This window comes from Erythrolamprus reginae, chromosome 2 (genome assembly GCF_031021105.1).
Source record: "Erythrolamprus reginae isolate rEryReg1 chromosome 2, rEryReg1.hap1, whole genome shotgun sequence".
Taxonomy (NCBI): Eukaryota; Metazoa; Chordata; class Lepidosauria; order Squamata; family Dipsadidae; genus Erythrolamprus; species Erythrolamprus reginae.
This window is the reverse complement of record NC_091951.1, coordinates 189195301-189209378: the sequence shown is the minus strand read 5'-3', so window position 1 is coordinate 189209378 and position 14078 is coordinate 189195301. Positions and strand designations below refer to the sequence as shown.

Below are 14078 nucleotides of genomic sequence, written 5' to 3'. Positions count from 1 at the left end.
GGGGCGTATATAAGTGCACTGATGTGCCTTTCGTCCCCTGTCCAATTGTCTTTCCTTTCCCTTTTATCATATATATTCTTTCCTTCCCACCTACTTCTCTTCCTCTTTACTTCCTATCTTTTATATATCACTTAATGTCTATTCTCTTTCATATGTATTGTATATTGGACAAAGAATAAATAAAATAATAAAATAATAAAAATAAAAGATACAGCAACAGAAAGAAGGCTGCACCAGACTGCCAGTAACAAAGAGCAACAAAGATTTTATTTTGTAAATCTGACAAAGCAGAAGTAATGGTCTTGAAAATTCAAGATGAAGATGCTGCTAACAAGAGAAGCTACGTGGAACTTTATAAATGAAGCTAGGCCAGAACAAAACCGTTCAGATGAGCAGATAGAGAAAGATCAGTGCACAATCTCTCCTAGCATAGAAGATGATCAAATCATACATATATGCAGTGATGGGCAGCCAAAATTTTTACAGCCACACTGTGGATGTGGCTTATTTTGTGAGTGTGGCTTAATGGTCATGTGACTGGGTAGGAGTGGCTTGCCAGCCATGTGACCAGGTGGGAGTGGCTTGAATGATCATCATCATTCAAGTGAACTGTTAAGTCCTCGACTTACAACCATACCAGTGTCGCTCACTGGGGTGACAATTTGCTTCACGTTTCCCATGCTCTCCTTCCTGGGTCGTCCCCTGCCTCAGGCTGTGTAGCTAGGTGAACGGGTGCTGCCAGAAGCATAAATGCTGCCAGCGCCATTTCCACTCACACCTTTGGCCTGCACCTCAAGTGGGAGATGGCCGCGTGAGGCTGGAGGGGAGCCAGGCAGAAGAGAGGGAAGCTCGTCCGAGGCCAAGAAGGAGGAAAGAGGAAAAAAGCAAGGAGCCCAGATGCAGCAGCAGGGGAAAAAAGGAGAGCCGAGCCGAGACCAGTAATCCAGGAAGTGACAGCTGCTGATCAGGTGGAGCTCCGCACACATCTTCATTTCCACTGGTGGAACTGCATTCCACCCCGTCCTGCCTGCTGCCCAGCCCTGCATATATATGAAACAGTTAAAGAAATGTGGGAATGATTACAAAAGGTGCATGAAAGAGCTAATTTCAGCAATAAACTATTTGATTGGACTATACCAAACTAAGCTGATGAAAGACCAGACTATGCAGGATTACATAATCACACCTTGGAAATGATTGACCGCCTGTAGGAGAAGAAATGAAAGTTTTTCATGTTGCAACAATATTACTTAGTAATTTATCAGAAAGTTATGAAATCCTTTTCACAGCATTTAATGCAGGTCCAGATGTCAAGCTAACCTTAGAATATGTTGACACAAAGCTTGTGGATGAATATAAGGGTAAAACTGAAAACATTAATAGTGACGGTGTTTCTATTGCAGAGTTTGCTTTAAAGATGAAAAATAGGAATAAAAACAGTTACGTGAAGCTGGAAACACGTGAAAGCTTTGTGTACCAGAAAAAGGGTCATTTAAAAGCATATTGCAGAATCTGGAAAGCTAGAATGGAAAAACAGACTAAAAGGCCAAAAGCGCCAAAGGTGAGAAGGAATAAACTGATTTTTCTTCAGATAATTAGCATGCTTTTCATTCCAAAAATTGCACATCATATTTGCAAGCATAATGTGTTGATCCAGGAGCTGCAAATCACAAGACAAATAACAGAAATTTCTTTATTCACTTTGAGCAGAGGAAAGCAGAAAAAATCACCGCAGTTAATGGGCAAAAATGGAATTAAAATGAATAAAATATGGTTTCCTCTACTGTCCTGTTTCCCAGAGTTTCACCAATAAGATACTTGTGAAAAATATAATGTATGCCCCTGTTCTTGAAACTAATCTTTTGTTGGTGAAGCAGCTTACAAAACAAGAGAATATAGTGACCTTCCAAGAAGACAATTGCGCCATCAAAAAAGGGAATATCATACTTGCAGATTACAGATGAACTGTATCAGCTGAACTATATAAAAAGAAAGATAATAAGAAAAGCCTTTGCAAAGCAGAATAACAGCAGAGCTTGCAGTACCTTGAGCACAACAATCTGGACCTAATCTTCTTCCTGTTCAATTAGGTTAAGAATAATATTCCCACTAATTGGTAAGAAGTTGATAATCACATAGGTTCACGGAGACACAAAACCTAGACTACCAAATGAGTATAATGAGAAAAGTTTCAAAGGGAAAATGGGGCTCGGTGATCTATTACTTAAGTGAGAGAATCAGTAAATCATTGCATTGAGTAAATTTCAGACAATCAAATTAGCTAAGGGAACTGATGCAAAAGGAAAATTTCTGAGCTCAGCGTATTTATTCTCTCCAGCAGAACTGAATACAGCTCATAATTCTTCCCATATAAACATCTACTAGTAAACACTGGCTTTCTTGCATTTGGTAGTGGTGGTAGAAATGGAAGATGGCCAGTTTACCAGAGAATCCTAATTTATCTCATGTCCTTTTCTGTTTTATACATTATAATACACACTGGTTATATCTTTATGGTTGTGTTAAAGCTAATTGTGTCCGTTCTATTTTCAAATCCTGCTCTAAAATGGCTCACTCACTCTAGGCAAAGACCTCCTTTCCTCACTCCCCATCCATCCATCTATCCATCACATATCTAATGCAGATAACTGCCCAGCTCAATTTATTTATTTATTTATTATTTGGATTTATATGCTGCCCAACATCTAGAGGACACAATTCTTGTGACTCTGGCAGTTTATGGCACACAAAAACAGGAAAGCATTAAGCAACATTACAGTATAAAGATACTTGATCACTGCTGTTCAAAGCCACCAAGAGATCCCAGTGGATTCTGCCAGAGAATCCTCAAGAAGTTCAATCACAATCAAGTCTCAGTACTGTAACGTGGCCTGAAATCTGACTGAATAGATCTAGATAATGTCTGGGGACTTTTGAAGCCATGGGCCCAGGCAGGAGTGGGTAAAATGAGGACCCGGATTGTGGGGGCAATAGCCTAGCTCTGTTAAAAAGTGCTATTGCTAACATGTTGTAAGCCGCCCTGAGTCTAAGGAGAAGGGCGGCATAAAAATCGAATAAATAAATAAATTTTCATCTATTTCACTGAACCAGTAGTTGCAAAGATTGGTTGACAACTCAACGTTCTCCCCTCAGAACTAAAAGTTTGAAGTCAGAGAATAATTCTCAAGGTCTGTGGAATCAAATCACTGTTTCTTAAGGAAAGAGGACCAGTACTACTTTCAAAGCAGATAGAATCATCTCCCCCCAAAAGCATTCACAGCTCAGGATCCAACCACATATAATTTCCTACAGGGTCTTGTGAAAGTCATTTCCTTCGCTATTTGTAAAATACTTGAAGACTCACCAGCCAAGTTAAAAGAAAGACAAGCTTTATTACAACAATACAAGTAAGAAGAAGCATGGAACAAACCACGATGATGCTCTATATGCAGCGCAGCCAATCATGTTCGGTCCTGGGTATGGCTAGCCAATGGGAGCCGAGGTTGCCTGATTATTCACACCCTAGGACATTACGCTATTAATATAGAAGTAAATTACCATCGATTTGTTCTTGAATGGTTTTTCAACTTTCCAGTCTATTTGTAGAATTCAGGGAAAAAAATCAATGGTAATCTACTTGCAATTCCCCAGAGGTCTCCACATACTAACCTGGTCTGATTCAGCTTAGCTTCCCAGTTCAGACAAGGCTGTTCAAGATTGATACCATCTCCTCCACAAAATGCAGGATTGAGAGCAGCATCGCTTAGTTTTTCCTTTGCTCTTTGTTTATAGAGGCTAAGAGTTTGTGTTCTTTGTGTTAAAAGTTAACTTAGTTTTGTTTGTGTTAATTTCCATGTTACAGATAAAGAGGGTCATTGTGTTCTGGAAAGAAGGAACATCATCCCTGGTTACTACAAACAAGAAAGAAGGGATTTCACAATATAGGCATTTTATTCCAGTTATTGTCAATGTTAGGTTTCCAAGTATAGCTTTGTCATTTCCAGCCAAGATTTATTTATTTATTTATTTGTTTGTTTGTTTATTTATTTATTTATTTATTTATTTGATTTGATTTGATTTGTATGCAAGGACTCAGGGCGGCTCATAACATATCAAAGAAAACATAAGCATACATCTGGATCCAATTAAGTGATTAAAAAACCTAAAAGTTGTAATATAATGAAAAACATCCATTACCATTCAAGATAAGCCATGGTCAGTTGTGATGGCAGCCATCAAGTGATTCATGATTGGAAGCCCCCATGTTTCTTCTATGTACATAAATGTATATATAATTTTATAATAATTTGTTAATTATAATAATACTGTAAATAGAAATGATAGAATGTTGTGCACACGTTCGAATACTCTGCAGACAATGCTTCATCTTCTGCAGTGAAATGAAAGATATCATTTTCTCATTACATTAGGAGAAACAAACAATTGAAGATTGTGACCAAAGATTTGATATTTTCATACTGTACTGCAGGAGCAACTTGTTTCTTCTTGGATGAGAAACATGGCATGATGGGCAGACAAACAGACCACAAAGATTTCAATCAAGAAATCCACCAGGAGCAATAAAGACATTTCTAGCCAAATGTTTGTCAACCAGTTCCAAATCCAACTTTTCCAAATCCCAATTTTTCTAGTTTTTCACATTTTTCTAGAAGTAGATCAGGATCTACTTTGTCAAAAGCCTTGCTGAAATCTAAATATACTATTTCCACAGAATTTTGTTGGTCTACTAAATTAGTCACTTTGTCAAAGAATGAAATAAAATTGCTTTGGCATAACCTGTTTTTATTTTCAAATATAGTTTCAAAAATCATTCACACAATACAGTAGGCATTGATGGATAGTGCTGATGGTAATTCTGATTCCCTTCCTTCACTGCTAGAGATAAAATGTTGAATGGAAGTCTAAAGGTAGAAAATATAAGCAGTTCTAATATTGTGGAATTCTAACGTCCATCATTCCATCAATGGACTTGCCAGGAGCTAGATTTCACCTGTATCTGGAAAGCTGCCTGTTGATCTAGAAGCAACAGAGTTTGGATTAAAGCTGGGATGTCTGATAGCCTACATTTCAAGATAGAGCTCTCATGTTTTTTTCTAAGTAGATTAAGAAAGAAATATAGTTTTGTACATTTTGGAGGCAACCAAAGATTGTTATTTATACATTTTCCTTAGCCACTTTCGTCTGGAATTTGAGCACCAAGAAGACCCATGAACAGCAGGCATCTTTGTAGATGTTCTGTCTCTAATAGATGAGCGCCTTTGAACCTGCACATTTTAACACCCTCTGGTAAGGAATTTTAAAATGCAGGTTTCCATGGAGGGACTTGATGTCCTGAAAGCCCTTGTTGTCACAGCAGCAGAGCCATGTATATCTTTGTTGTACATCATTTTTGAAGCAAAGCAGAAGGATAGGATAAGCTGGACATAGTTTATTATAGATGGCAAGACCAGGAACGTGGAGTCACTAGCCCCCAAAAGGTCTTCTGAAAAAAGAAAACAATGACTATGTCAAGAGAAATAGAACAGCTAAAGGAAAGAACTGTCATGAGATAAAATAATACAAGAATTGCTAATCATGTTCTTAGATCTAGGTCAACAAGGTCAGCCATATATATGTTCCAACATAATCAGGAGCCCATCAGCATAATAACATTCCCAGAATTTCAGCAATGTTGAAAGCAGCTCTGGAAAGACTTTGAATTGTAGGTCTAGCATTTTGTGGGATGGAGAATGGCTCTGGCAGTTTCGCTTTTCAGGCCCCTCAGTTCCTGGAGGCAACCCAAGGTAGCCCAGATTTGAAGGATATTGCTTGTCAAGGGCTCTTAAGGCCCAGAATTTTCAATATTGTATATTACAGAGCACCTTCTGCAGCTACTGATATGAGAATAAGGAAGAAAAATTTGTTTTAATTCCCTGCAAGTAACCATCTCCAGGTATTCTGTAAAACAGGATCTTGCTATAAAATGTTACAGAACCTGGTGCCCCCAAAATGTGCTGAATTCCCAATCAGAGCCAAGATACATCGTTGGCAACACATTGGGCATATCTGCTGCTCTCAATGGATCTTTCATTTGGTTCAGGGCTCCATAAAATGGAGAAATGAAATGAAAATAAAACAATAAGAACTTGGCAACATTCATATATCAATAACAGTTGGGTGCTTTTTTCACATAATAAAATATCGCAAAATACAGCTAATATGAAATATTTTTTCTTTATTTTTTATTGATTGGAGCATTTTAATGTTGTAGAGCCAAAAGGGGACTAATGCATACTCTTAATAAAGTAATATAAGAAATAAGCAATTCTTAATTAAATTGTTCCAGTCAGGTTACAGAGGGTTTTTCCCCTCCTATTTTATATCTGAAAGCAACAAAGGTTGAAACCATTGTGCTCTCATTTTTAACAATACCTACTGTATTCATGCAAATATGTATTCCAGGCTCTGTTTTCCCCAATAGTGATGAGATAGAACTTATTTAACTTAAGAACTGTTTTGGTGTGCTGGTTCTGGTACTGTCCTAGAAACCGGGAGACTGAGAGTTCTAAAATCTAGACCTTCCTTGGATATTTATTTATTTATTTATTTATGATTTGATTTGATTTGATTTGTTTGCCGCCCCTCTCCATAGACTCGGGGCGGCTAACAACAGTAGTAAACAGCATATAACAAATCTAATGTTTAAAATATTTAAAAACCCTTATTTAAAACCAAACATACATACCATGCATAAATTGTATAGGCCTAGGGGAAAAAAGGGTAGTTCAGTTTCCCCAAGCCTGATGACAGAGGTGGGTTTTAAGGAGCTTATGAAAGGCGAGGAGGGTGGGGGCAATTCTGATCTCCAGTGGGAGCTGGTTCCAGAGGGTCGGGGCTGCCACAGAGAAGGCTCTTCCCCTGGGTCCCACCAGACGACATTGTTTAGTTGACGGGACCCGGAGAAGACCGACTCTGTGGGACCTAACCGGTTGCTGGGATTCGTGCGGCAGAAGGCGGACCCGGATGTATTCTGGTCCGATGCCATGAAGGGCTTTATAGGTCATAACCAACACTTTGAATTGTGACCGGAAACTGATCGGCAACCAATGCAGACTGCGGAGTGTTGGTGTAACATGGGCATACCTGGGGAAGCCCATGATTGCTCTTGCAGCTGCATTCTGCACAATCTGAAGTTTCCGAACACTTTTCAAAAGCAGCCCCATGTAGAGAGCGTTACAGTAGTCGAGCCTCGAGGTGATGAGGGCATGAATGACTGTGAGCAGTGACTCCCGGTCTAAATAAAAGTAAGCTGAGTGATCTGGGGCTCTTTCAGCCCAGTCCACTTCAAAGGTTTGTTGTTGGCAAAATAGGAAGCAGGAACATTAGATATGTGTGGCACTATGAGAAATAAAATCAGGATAAAATTAAAATACAGTATTTATTTCGAGCCTACCTATATACAGATATAGGTAAATAGTAGGAATAGAGAATATTAGAAAAGAAGAAAGGAAAGAAGAGAAGAAGCAAACTGGATGGAGTCAATTATACTGGCTATGACTGCACCATTGGGAGACTTGAAAGACCAAGTAGGCATAGATCAACATGGAGAATATCTATTTTTAGTGTCACTAGGAATCAGAACTAACTTAATGGCCCAAATTAACTGGTCCGTGGTTAGTCAGTTAGGCAAGTCAATTAGTCAGTATAAATAGTTGCGGCCCTATTTGGACAGGGAGTCATTGCTCACAGTCGCTCATGCCCTCATCACCTCGAAGTTCGATTACTGCAACGCTCTCTACATGGGGCTACTTTTGAAAAGTGTTCGGAAACTTCAGATCGTACAAAACGCGGCCGCGAGAGCTATTGTGGGGCTTCCAAGATTCGCCCACGTTTCTACAACACTCCGTGGCTTGCATTGGCTGCTGATCAGTTTCCGGTCACAATTCAAAATGTTGGTTATGACCTTTAAAGCCCTACATGACATTGGACCAGAGTACCTCCGGAACCGCCTGCTACTGCACGAATCCCAGCGACCGATAAGGTCCCACAGAGTTGGCCTTCTCCGGGTCCTGTTGACTAAACAATGTCGTTTGGCGGGCCCCAGGGGAAGAGCCTTCTCTGTGGCAGCCCAGGCCCTCTGGAATCAACTCCCCCCGGAGATAAGAACTGTCCCACCCTCCCTGTCTTTCGTAAACTACTCAAGACTCACTTATACCACCAGGCATGGGGGAGTTGAGACACCTTTCCCCCGGTTTCTTTTAGATTTTGTTTTATGTTTGGTATGAATGTGTTATTTCGTTTTTTAAATAATGATAGGGTTTTATATGTTTTTTTAATATTAGATTTGTTCTATTATAATATTGTTTTTATTATTGTTGTGAGCCATCCCGAGTCTTCGGAGATGGGTGGCATACAAATCTGATAAATAATAATAATAATAATAATAATAATAATAATAATAATAATAATATTATTATTATTATTATTATTATTATTATTATTATTATTATTATTATTATATACCCCTAAGCTCCTATTGGCCATTGTCACTACCAGAAGAATTAGAATCAGGGCTTAGCTTTGTAACCATTTTATTTGTAAGTTCCTGCTGTAACTGAATTCGACACCCTCTTTAATTTTAGCAGCTGATATATGTGCCTGCTAGAAGGCTTGAACCTCTTGGAAGAAGAGACATTTTCATTAATGAAAAATGGTATGAAGAGGGAACCCAAGTCTTATTCTAACTCCACCAAGTAAACTGTCTACTCACCTCCTTGAGAGGACAGTGGACCTGTGCAAACCACTCTGGGCAATATAAGGATATAAAGATTGCTGCACCCAAAGAGAGGCATATCCATATGATGATGTTCCAGAAGGGGCCTTTTCTCTTATCATTGAGAATAAAGTTAAAGGACACTATGTAGACAAACAGGAAAAGGGTTAATTGTGTATATTCCAGCCCTCCTGAGCCTAGGAGATTTCTCAGTTATTGATTTTTATTAACTGTTATCTACAATAGGAACCTTCCTCATGACCAAATACTGTATAAAATAACAGCAATTCCCATGTTAATTATTAAACAAAGTGGCCCATCCCTACTCCCGTGGAGGTAAAATAATTTGGGAAATAGAATTCTCAAAGCAATGCCCTTGTAGATGGAACTCCCTGCTCCTAGAACCAAGGTATTTTCCTGTTCCTCTTTTATCTGAGTCCTGATTGTGACTAAAGCATCTCTTTTGAAAAAGTGATTGGACTTCTGAAATAACAAAATTTTGTTTTCCAGTCATTAATTTTATTTTGCTCTTGCTTTTTAATTTGTAAAAGTGTTCATGTTTGAGATTATACGTATTTTCCCCTCCTAGTGGAATAAAGAATCTTAATTTCTGAGGAAGGAACCACTGTTTACTCAGTCAATGACCAGCCAGATTTGAAAAAAAAATGTAACACCAAAATAACTTTCTGAAGTATGAAAAAGCACCCTCCATCAGTGTTCCCTCTAATTTTTTTGGGGGGGCGGGGGGCGGAAAAGTATATTGTCTGAACGGCAGTCCCTTTGGGACTGGGCGGCACAGAAATAATAAACAAACAAACAAACAAACAACCCTGTTTTGCCTCAGAGAATTTCAAAATAAAATACTGTACTGTGTGTCTATAACAGTGAGCTCATAATAAGGCAACTCTATCAATATCAAAATGCCACTTAAATAGTTGAGCTAGTTTCAAACTAGATTTTGATTTTCTTTCTCTCTTCCTTACTCCCATTCTTTTTCTTTCTCTTTTCCTTCCTCTCTTTTTTCTCTCTGTTCCTCTCTTCCTCTCTCTCTCCTTCCCTCTCACTCTTTCCCTCTTGGCTTCTGGGCAGGTTTGGAAAACTCTGAGTTGATGATGATTTTTAAGTGAGCGATTGCTCACTGCTCAGCTTACAGGGAACTATGCCCTCCATCCTAACCAGACAGTGCATCATCTGGGGCAATAATACAATGCACATGGATGCCTGGGGAATTCTGGGAGCTGAAGTCCACATATCTTAAAGTCACCAAGCTTGAGAAACACTGGTGGGGGTTGTGGTGAGGGTGGGCAGGGTTATGGTTTGCATTTTTCTTTAGGGTTTAGTGTTAGAAGGATCACAAGATCCTGATCACTGTCTTAATATCTTTTGAATAAATTGGGAGAAACGCCACCTACAAGTGGTAAAAATGATATATCAAAAAGGACATGAATGTGTGCCAATTGGGAAATGTGGGAACCACAAACCAGCGAAATGGCAGAACAGAATAGAAACAGCACTTATATACTGATTCATTGTGCTTTACAACCCTCTCTAATCACTTTACAGAGTCAGCATATTGCCCCCCCCAAAATCTGGGCCCTCATTTTACCGACCTCGGAAGATTGAAGACGGACTCAACCTTGAATCATTCAGAATTCCCCAAGAGGAGTCCATGCCACATTATTTTTTTTTTACAGGCCTTGCTTTAATCTTCTTAGGAAAGGTTCAGTCCATTTCCTGAGGCCGTACTTGCCTCCAGTTACGGCAAATAGGACAAACAGGACAGGGTAGAAGAAGCCAGAAGACAAGGTGGTTATGTATTCATGGAAAACAGCTGAAACAATGAACACCATGAGCATAGCTCCAGCTTGGGCTCTCCCTCCAGTCAACTGGAAGAGAAGGAGTACAGGTGAATTATAGATCTCATCTTGGTGTTTTCCAATGAACAATGAAGATAGGCATAGAGGAATTACACACAGCAGGTTTACTTTATGGGGTAATAAAGGGTGGGTTTGGTCAGCTTGTCAATCCTTTCAGGTAGTCCAGACAGTAAACCAATAATAGTAGTTTATTGCAAGGCTACAGAAATAGAATCTTGGAAGTCTGAAAGCACTTCCCCCCTTCCCGACCTTTATTTTCTGAACCACGAACAAGAATCCCTCCTGATATGTTATTCTACCCCATTCCTGCTCTGAGCTGAGAAATCTCCTCTTGACCATTGCCCTGGCTGTAGTTCTTCCTCCTGCCACCAAAGAATATTCTCATAGCCCACTACAGCCTTACCTACCCATAGAAAATCTTGATAAATATAGCAGTACAGCCAATCATGTACAATCACATTCCATGACCGAAAGAATCCTGAGAATGATGTGGAATTCCACCAATCCTAGGCAGGGAGAATGAAATAAAGAGCATGAAAAACACAGAAATGTCAGGCTTGAAGCTGGAACATGACTGTATTTTGGCAAACAAAGAGGCAATCCACTCTAGATTGTTCATGAACAGGTAGTCCTTGAGGTACAAGGACAATTAGAATAGAATAGAATAGAATTTTATTGGCCAAGTGTGATTGGGCACACAAGGAATTTGTCTTGGTGCATATGCTCTCAGCATACATAAAAGAAAAATATATATATTTGTCAAGAATCATGTGGTACAACACTTAATGATTGTCATAGGGGTCAAATAAGCAATATTAATAAAAATCTTAGGATACAAGCAATAAGTTACAGTCATACAGTCCTAAGTGGGAGGAAAAGGATGATAGGAATGATGAGAAAAAGACTAGTAGAAAGAGAAGTGCAGATTTAGTAAAAGGTCTGACAGTGTTGAGGGAATTATTTCTTTAGTAGAGTGATGGCGTTTGGGAAAAAACTGTTCTTGTGTCTAGTTGTCTTGGTGTGCAGTGCTCTGTAGCGACCTTTTGAGGGTAGGAGTTGAAACAGTTTTTCTCCAGGATGTGAGGGGTCAGTAAATATTTTCACTGCCTCTTTTTGCAGTTTACAGGTCCTCAATGGAAGGCAGGTTGGCAGCAATTGTTTTTTCTGTAGTTCTGATTATCTTCTGAAGTCTGTGTCGGTCTTGTTGGGTTGCAGAACAAAACCAAACAGTTACAGAGGTGCAGATGACAGACTCAATGATTCCTCTGTAGAACTGTATCAGCAGCTCCTTGGGAAGTTTGAGCTTCCTGAGCTGGCGCAGAAAGAACATTCTTTGTTGTGCTTTTTTGATGAAGATTTTGATGTTGGCTGCAAGTGATGCAGATTGCCATCAGAGGGAGCTATACTTTATAGCTTATTTCTCTGTGTCACTCTCTCTGTATCGCTTTGTTTGGTTATTCATTGCTCTGCAATTCTCTACATACTCTGCATTGTAGTCATGTGTTACAGCTAAAATGTGTTTAGGCTTGATATCTTTGTTTACTGATTATGACAAAGACAACTGGAAAGAAAAACTATGTACTTGATAATATTTGGATTCTTATTCTGACTATTATGTGTATGCTTTTGGACTGTTTATAGGAACATGCTATTTCTCAAAGTAAACTTTAATTCAAGTTAGTATGTATCTGTGTGTGGCTGAGTAGATATTCACAACTAATCTCAATCTAAACATTTCTGTGTCTGTACAACATTGGTAAACAAGGATTATTCTGCTCATACATTAACAAGATCAAGGTTCTGGGATGGTCAAGGGGGGCATGAAAAGTTAGATTTCAACAATTGGGAGGACATCATGTGGGATCTTGCAAAGTCTTTCAGAACGTGTTATTTGATCTCTTTTATAGTCCCTAAACATACACGTGTCTACAAGCAGTCTTCATTAAGTGACCACAATTGGGAACAGCAACAAAGTTGTTAAGTGGTCATTAAGTGAAACAGTTATGTTATTTATTTGCCTAATTTAATTATCATTGAATTTGCATAGCTGCTTATCTCACCTAAAGTGACTCCGGTGCCATATGATAAAAGAAAAATTAAAATATTTTACAAGCCCATTAAAACAATTATTATTACTTATTTTATTATTTATTGATTTTGTCCAATACACAATGGGTTTTTTAGTGGGTATACACATAGTAAAATACATGATGAAGGTTATAGAGGATATACTCATAGTAAAATATATCTAAGAAAGAATAGAAGAGAAGTTATAGGAATAGAACATATCAATGAGTATGCTAAAACATGTTTGTGATGTTTGTTTTGCTTTAGAAACCTGCAGAGGTTGTAAATTGATTGATCATAACTTTACTTTATCATCATAATTGTAACTACACCCAGTTGCTAAGTGAGGACGCCTATATTTATTACTTTAATTTCAAGTAATTGATTACAAGTACCTAATTGTCAGGTTCTTCAGTACAGTTGTTTTAGCAACTGATTTGATTTTCTTTCAGAGATCTTTGCCAAGTTTTTTCAAACTGTTCTTCATGACCAATGGACCATTCAAGTACAGTGGTACCTCTACTTAAGAACGCCTCTACTTAAGAAGTTTTCTAGATAAGAACCAGGTGTTCAAGATTTTTTTGCCTCTATTTAAGAACCATTTTCTACTTAACATCCCGAGTCCAGAAACAATTCCCAGAAATTTGAGAGTGGCATGAAGGCCCAGCCAGTTTCCTGCCATTCCCCCTTTAATCCCGGCCATCACTGGCTGCCAGAGAAGCCTTTCAGAGGCGCTTAAGGAGGCTTTGGCAGTCCAGAGAGAACAAAGCATTTTCCTTTCTCTGGTCGTTTGGACAGGGAATAAACCTCTGCCAGTGCCCAGAGAAAAGAAACGCTCCCTTTGCTCCAGGCAGCCGAGGAGTCACCACAATGAAGGAAAGGCACTGGCTACAAAGCAAGCAAGTAAGAAGAGAGGGGAGCCCTTCAGCATGGGAAGGAAGAGGCAGCAGCAGCCAGTGTATGGGAAGCAGCCTCGTGCCGGGTGTACGGGAGGTGTGTGCTCCTCCTCACTGTCTCTCAGTCCCTCTTTTTTTTTTTTAAGCCTTGAAGTTTTGGATTTTTTTTATTCCCCTCACCTCACCTTCTTCCTTCTGCAGTAACTGTCTTCCTCCTCTTCTTCCTCCTCCTCCTCCCACCCAAATTCCAAACTTTTATTTTTTTTTCCTAATGGGTTTGCATGCATTATATGCTTTTACATTGATTCCTATGGGAAAAATGCTTCTACTTAAGAACGTTTCTCCTTAAGAACCTGGTCACGAAATGAATTAAGTTCTTAAGTAATCTAATAAATTATTATTATTATTATTATTATTATTATTATTATTATTATTATTATTTCCATGAGAAATGAAACCCAGATT

The 14078-nt window shown here is 38.8% G+C and overlaps 1 protein-coding gene across 3 annotated transcripts in view; it reads right to left on the bottom strand.

The window, feature by feature from the left end:
• LOC139161558 (sterol O-acyltransferase 2-like) overlaps window positions 1-3753 on the bottom strand; it is a 32206-nt gene extending 28453 nt beyond the window's left edge. For all 3 annotated transcript variants that reach the window (XR_011558131.1, XR_011558130.1, XM_070740847.1), the window contains exon 1: window positions 3670-3753. The gene's annotated coding sequence lies outside the window, so the exon portion shown is untranslated. The remainder of the gene's footprint in view (window positions 1-3669) is intronic.
• Window positions 3754-14078: the final 10325 nt, after the last annotated feature.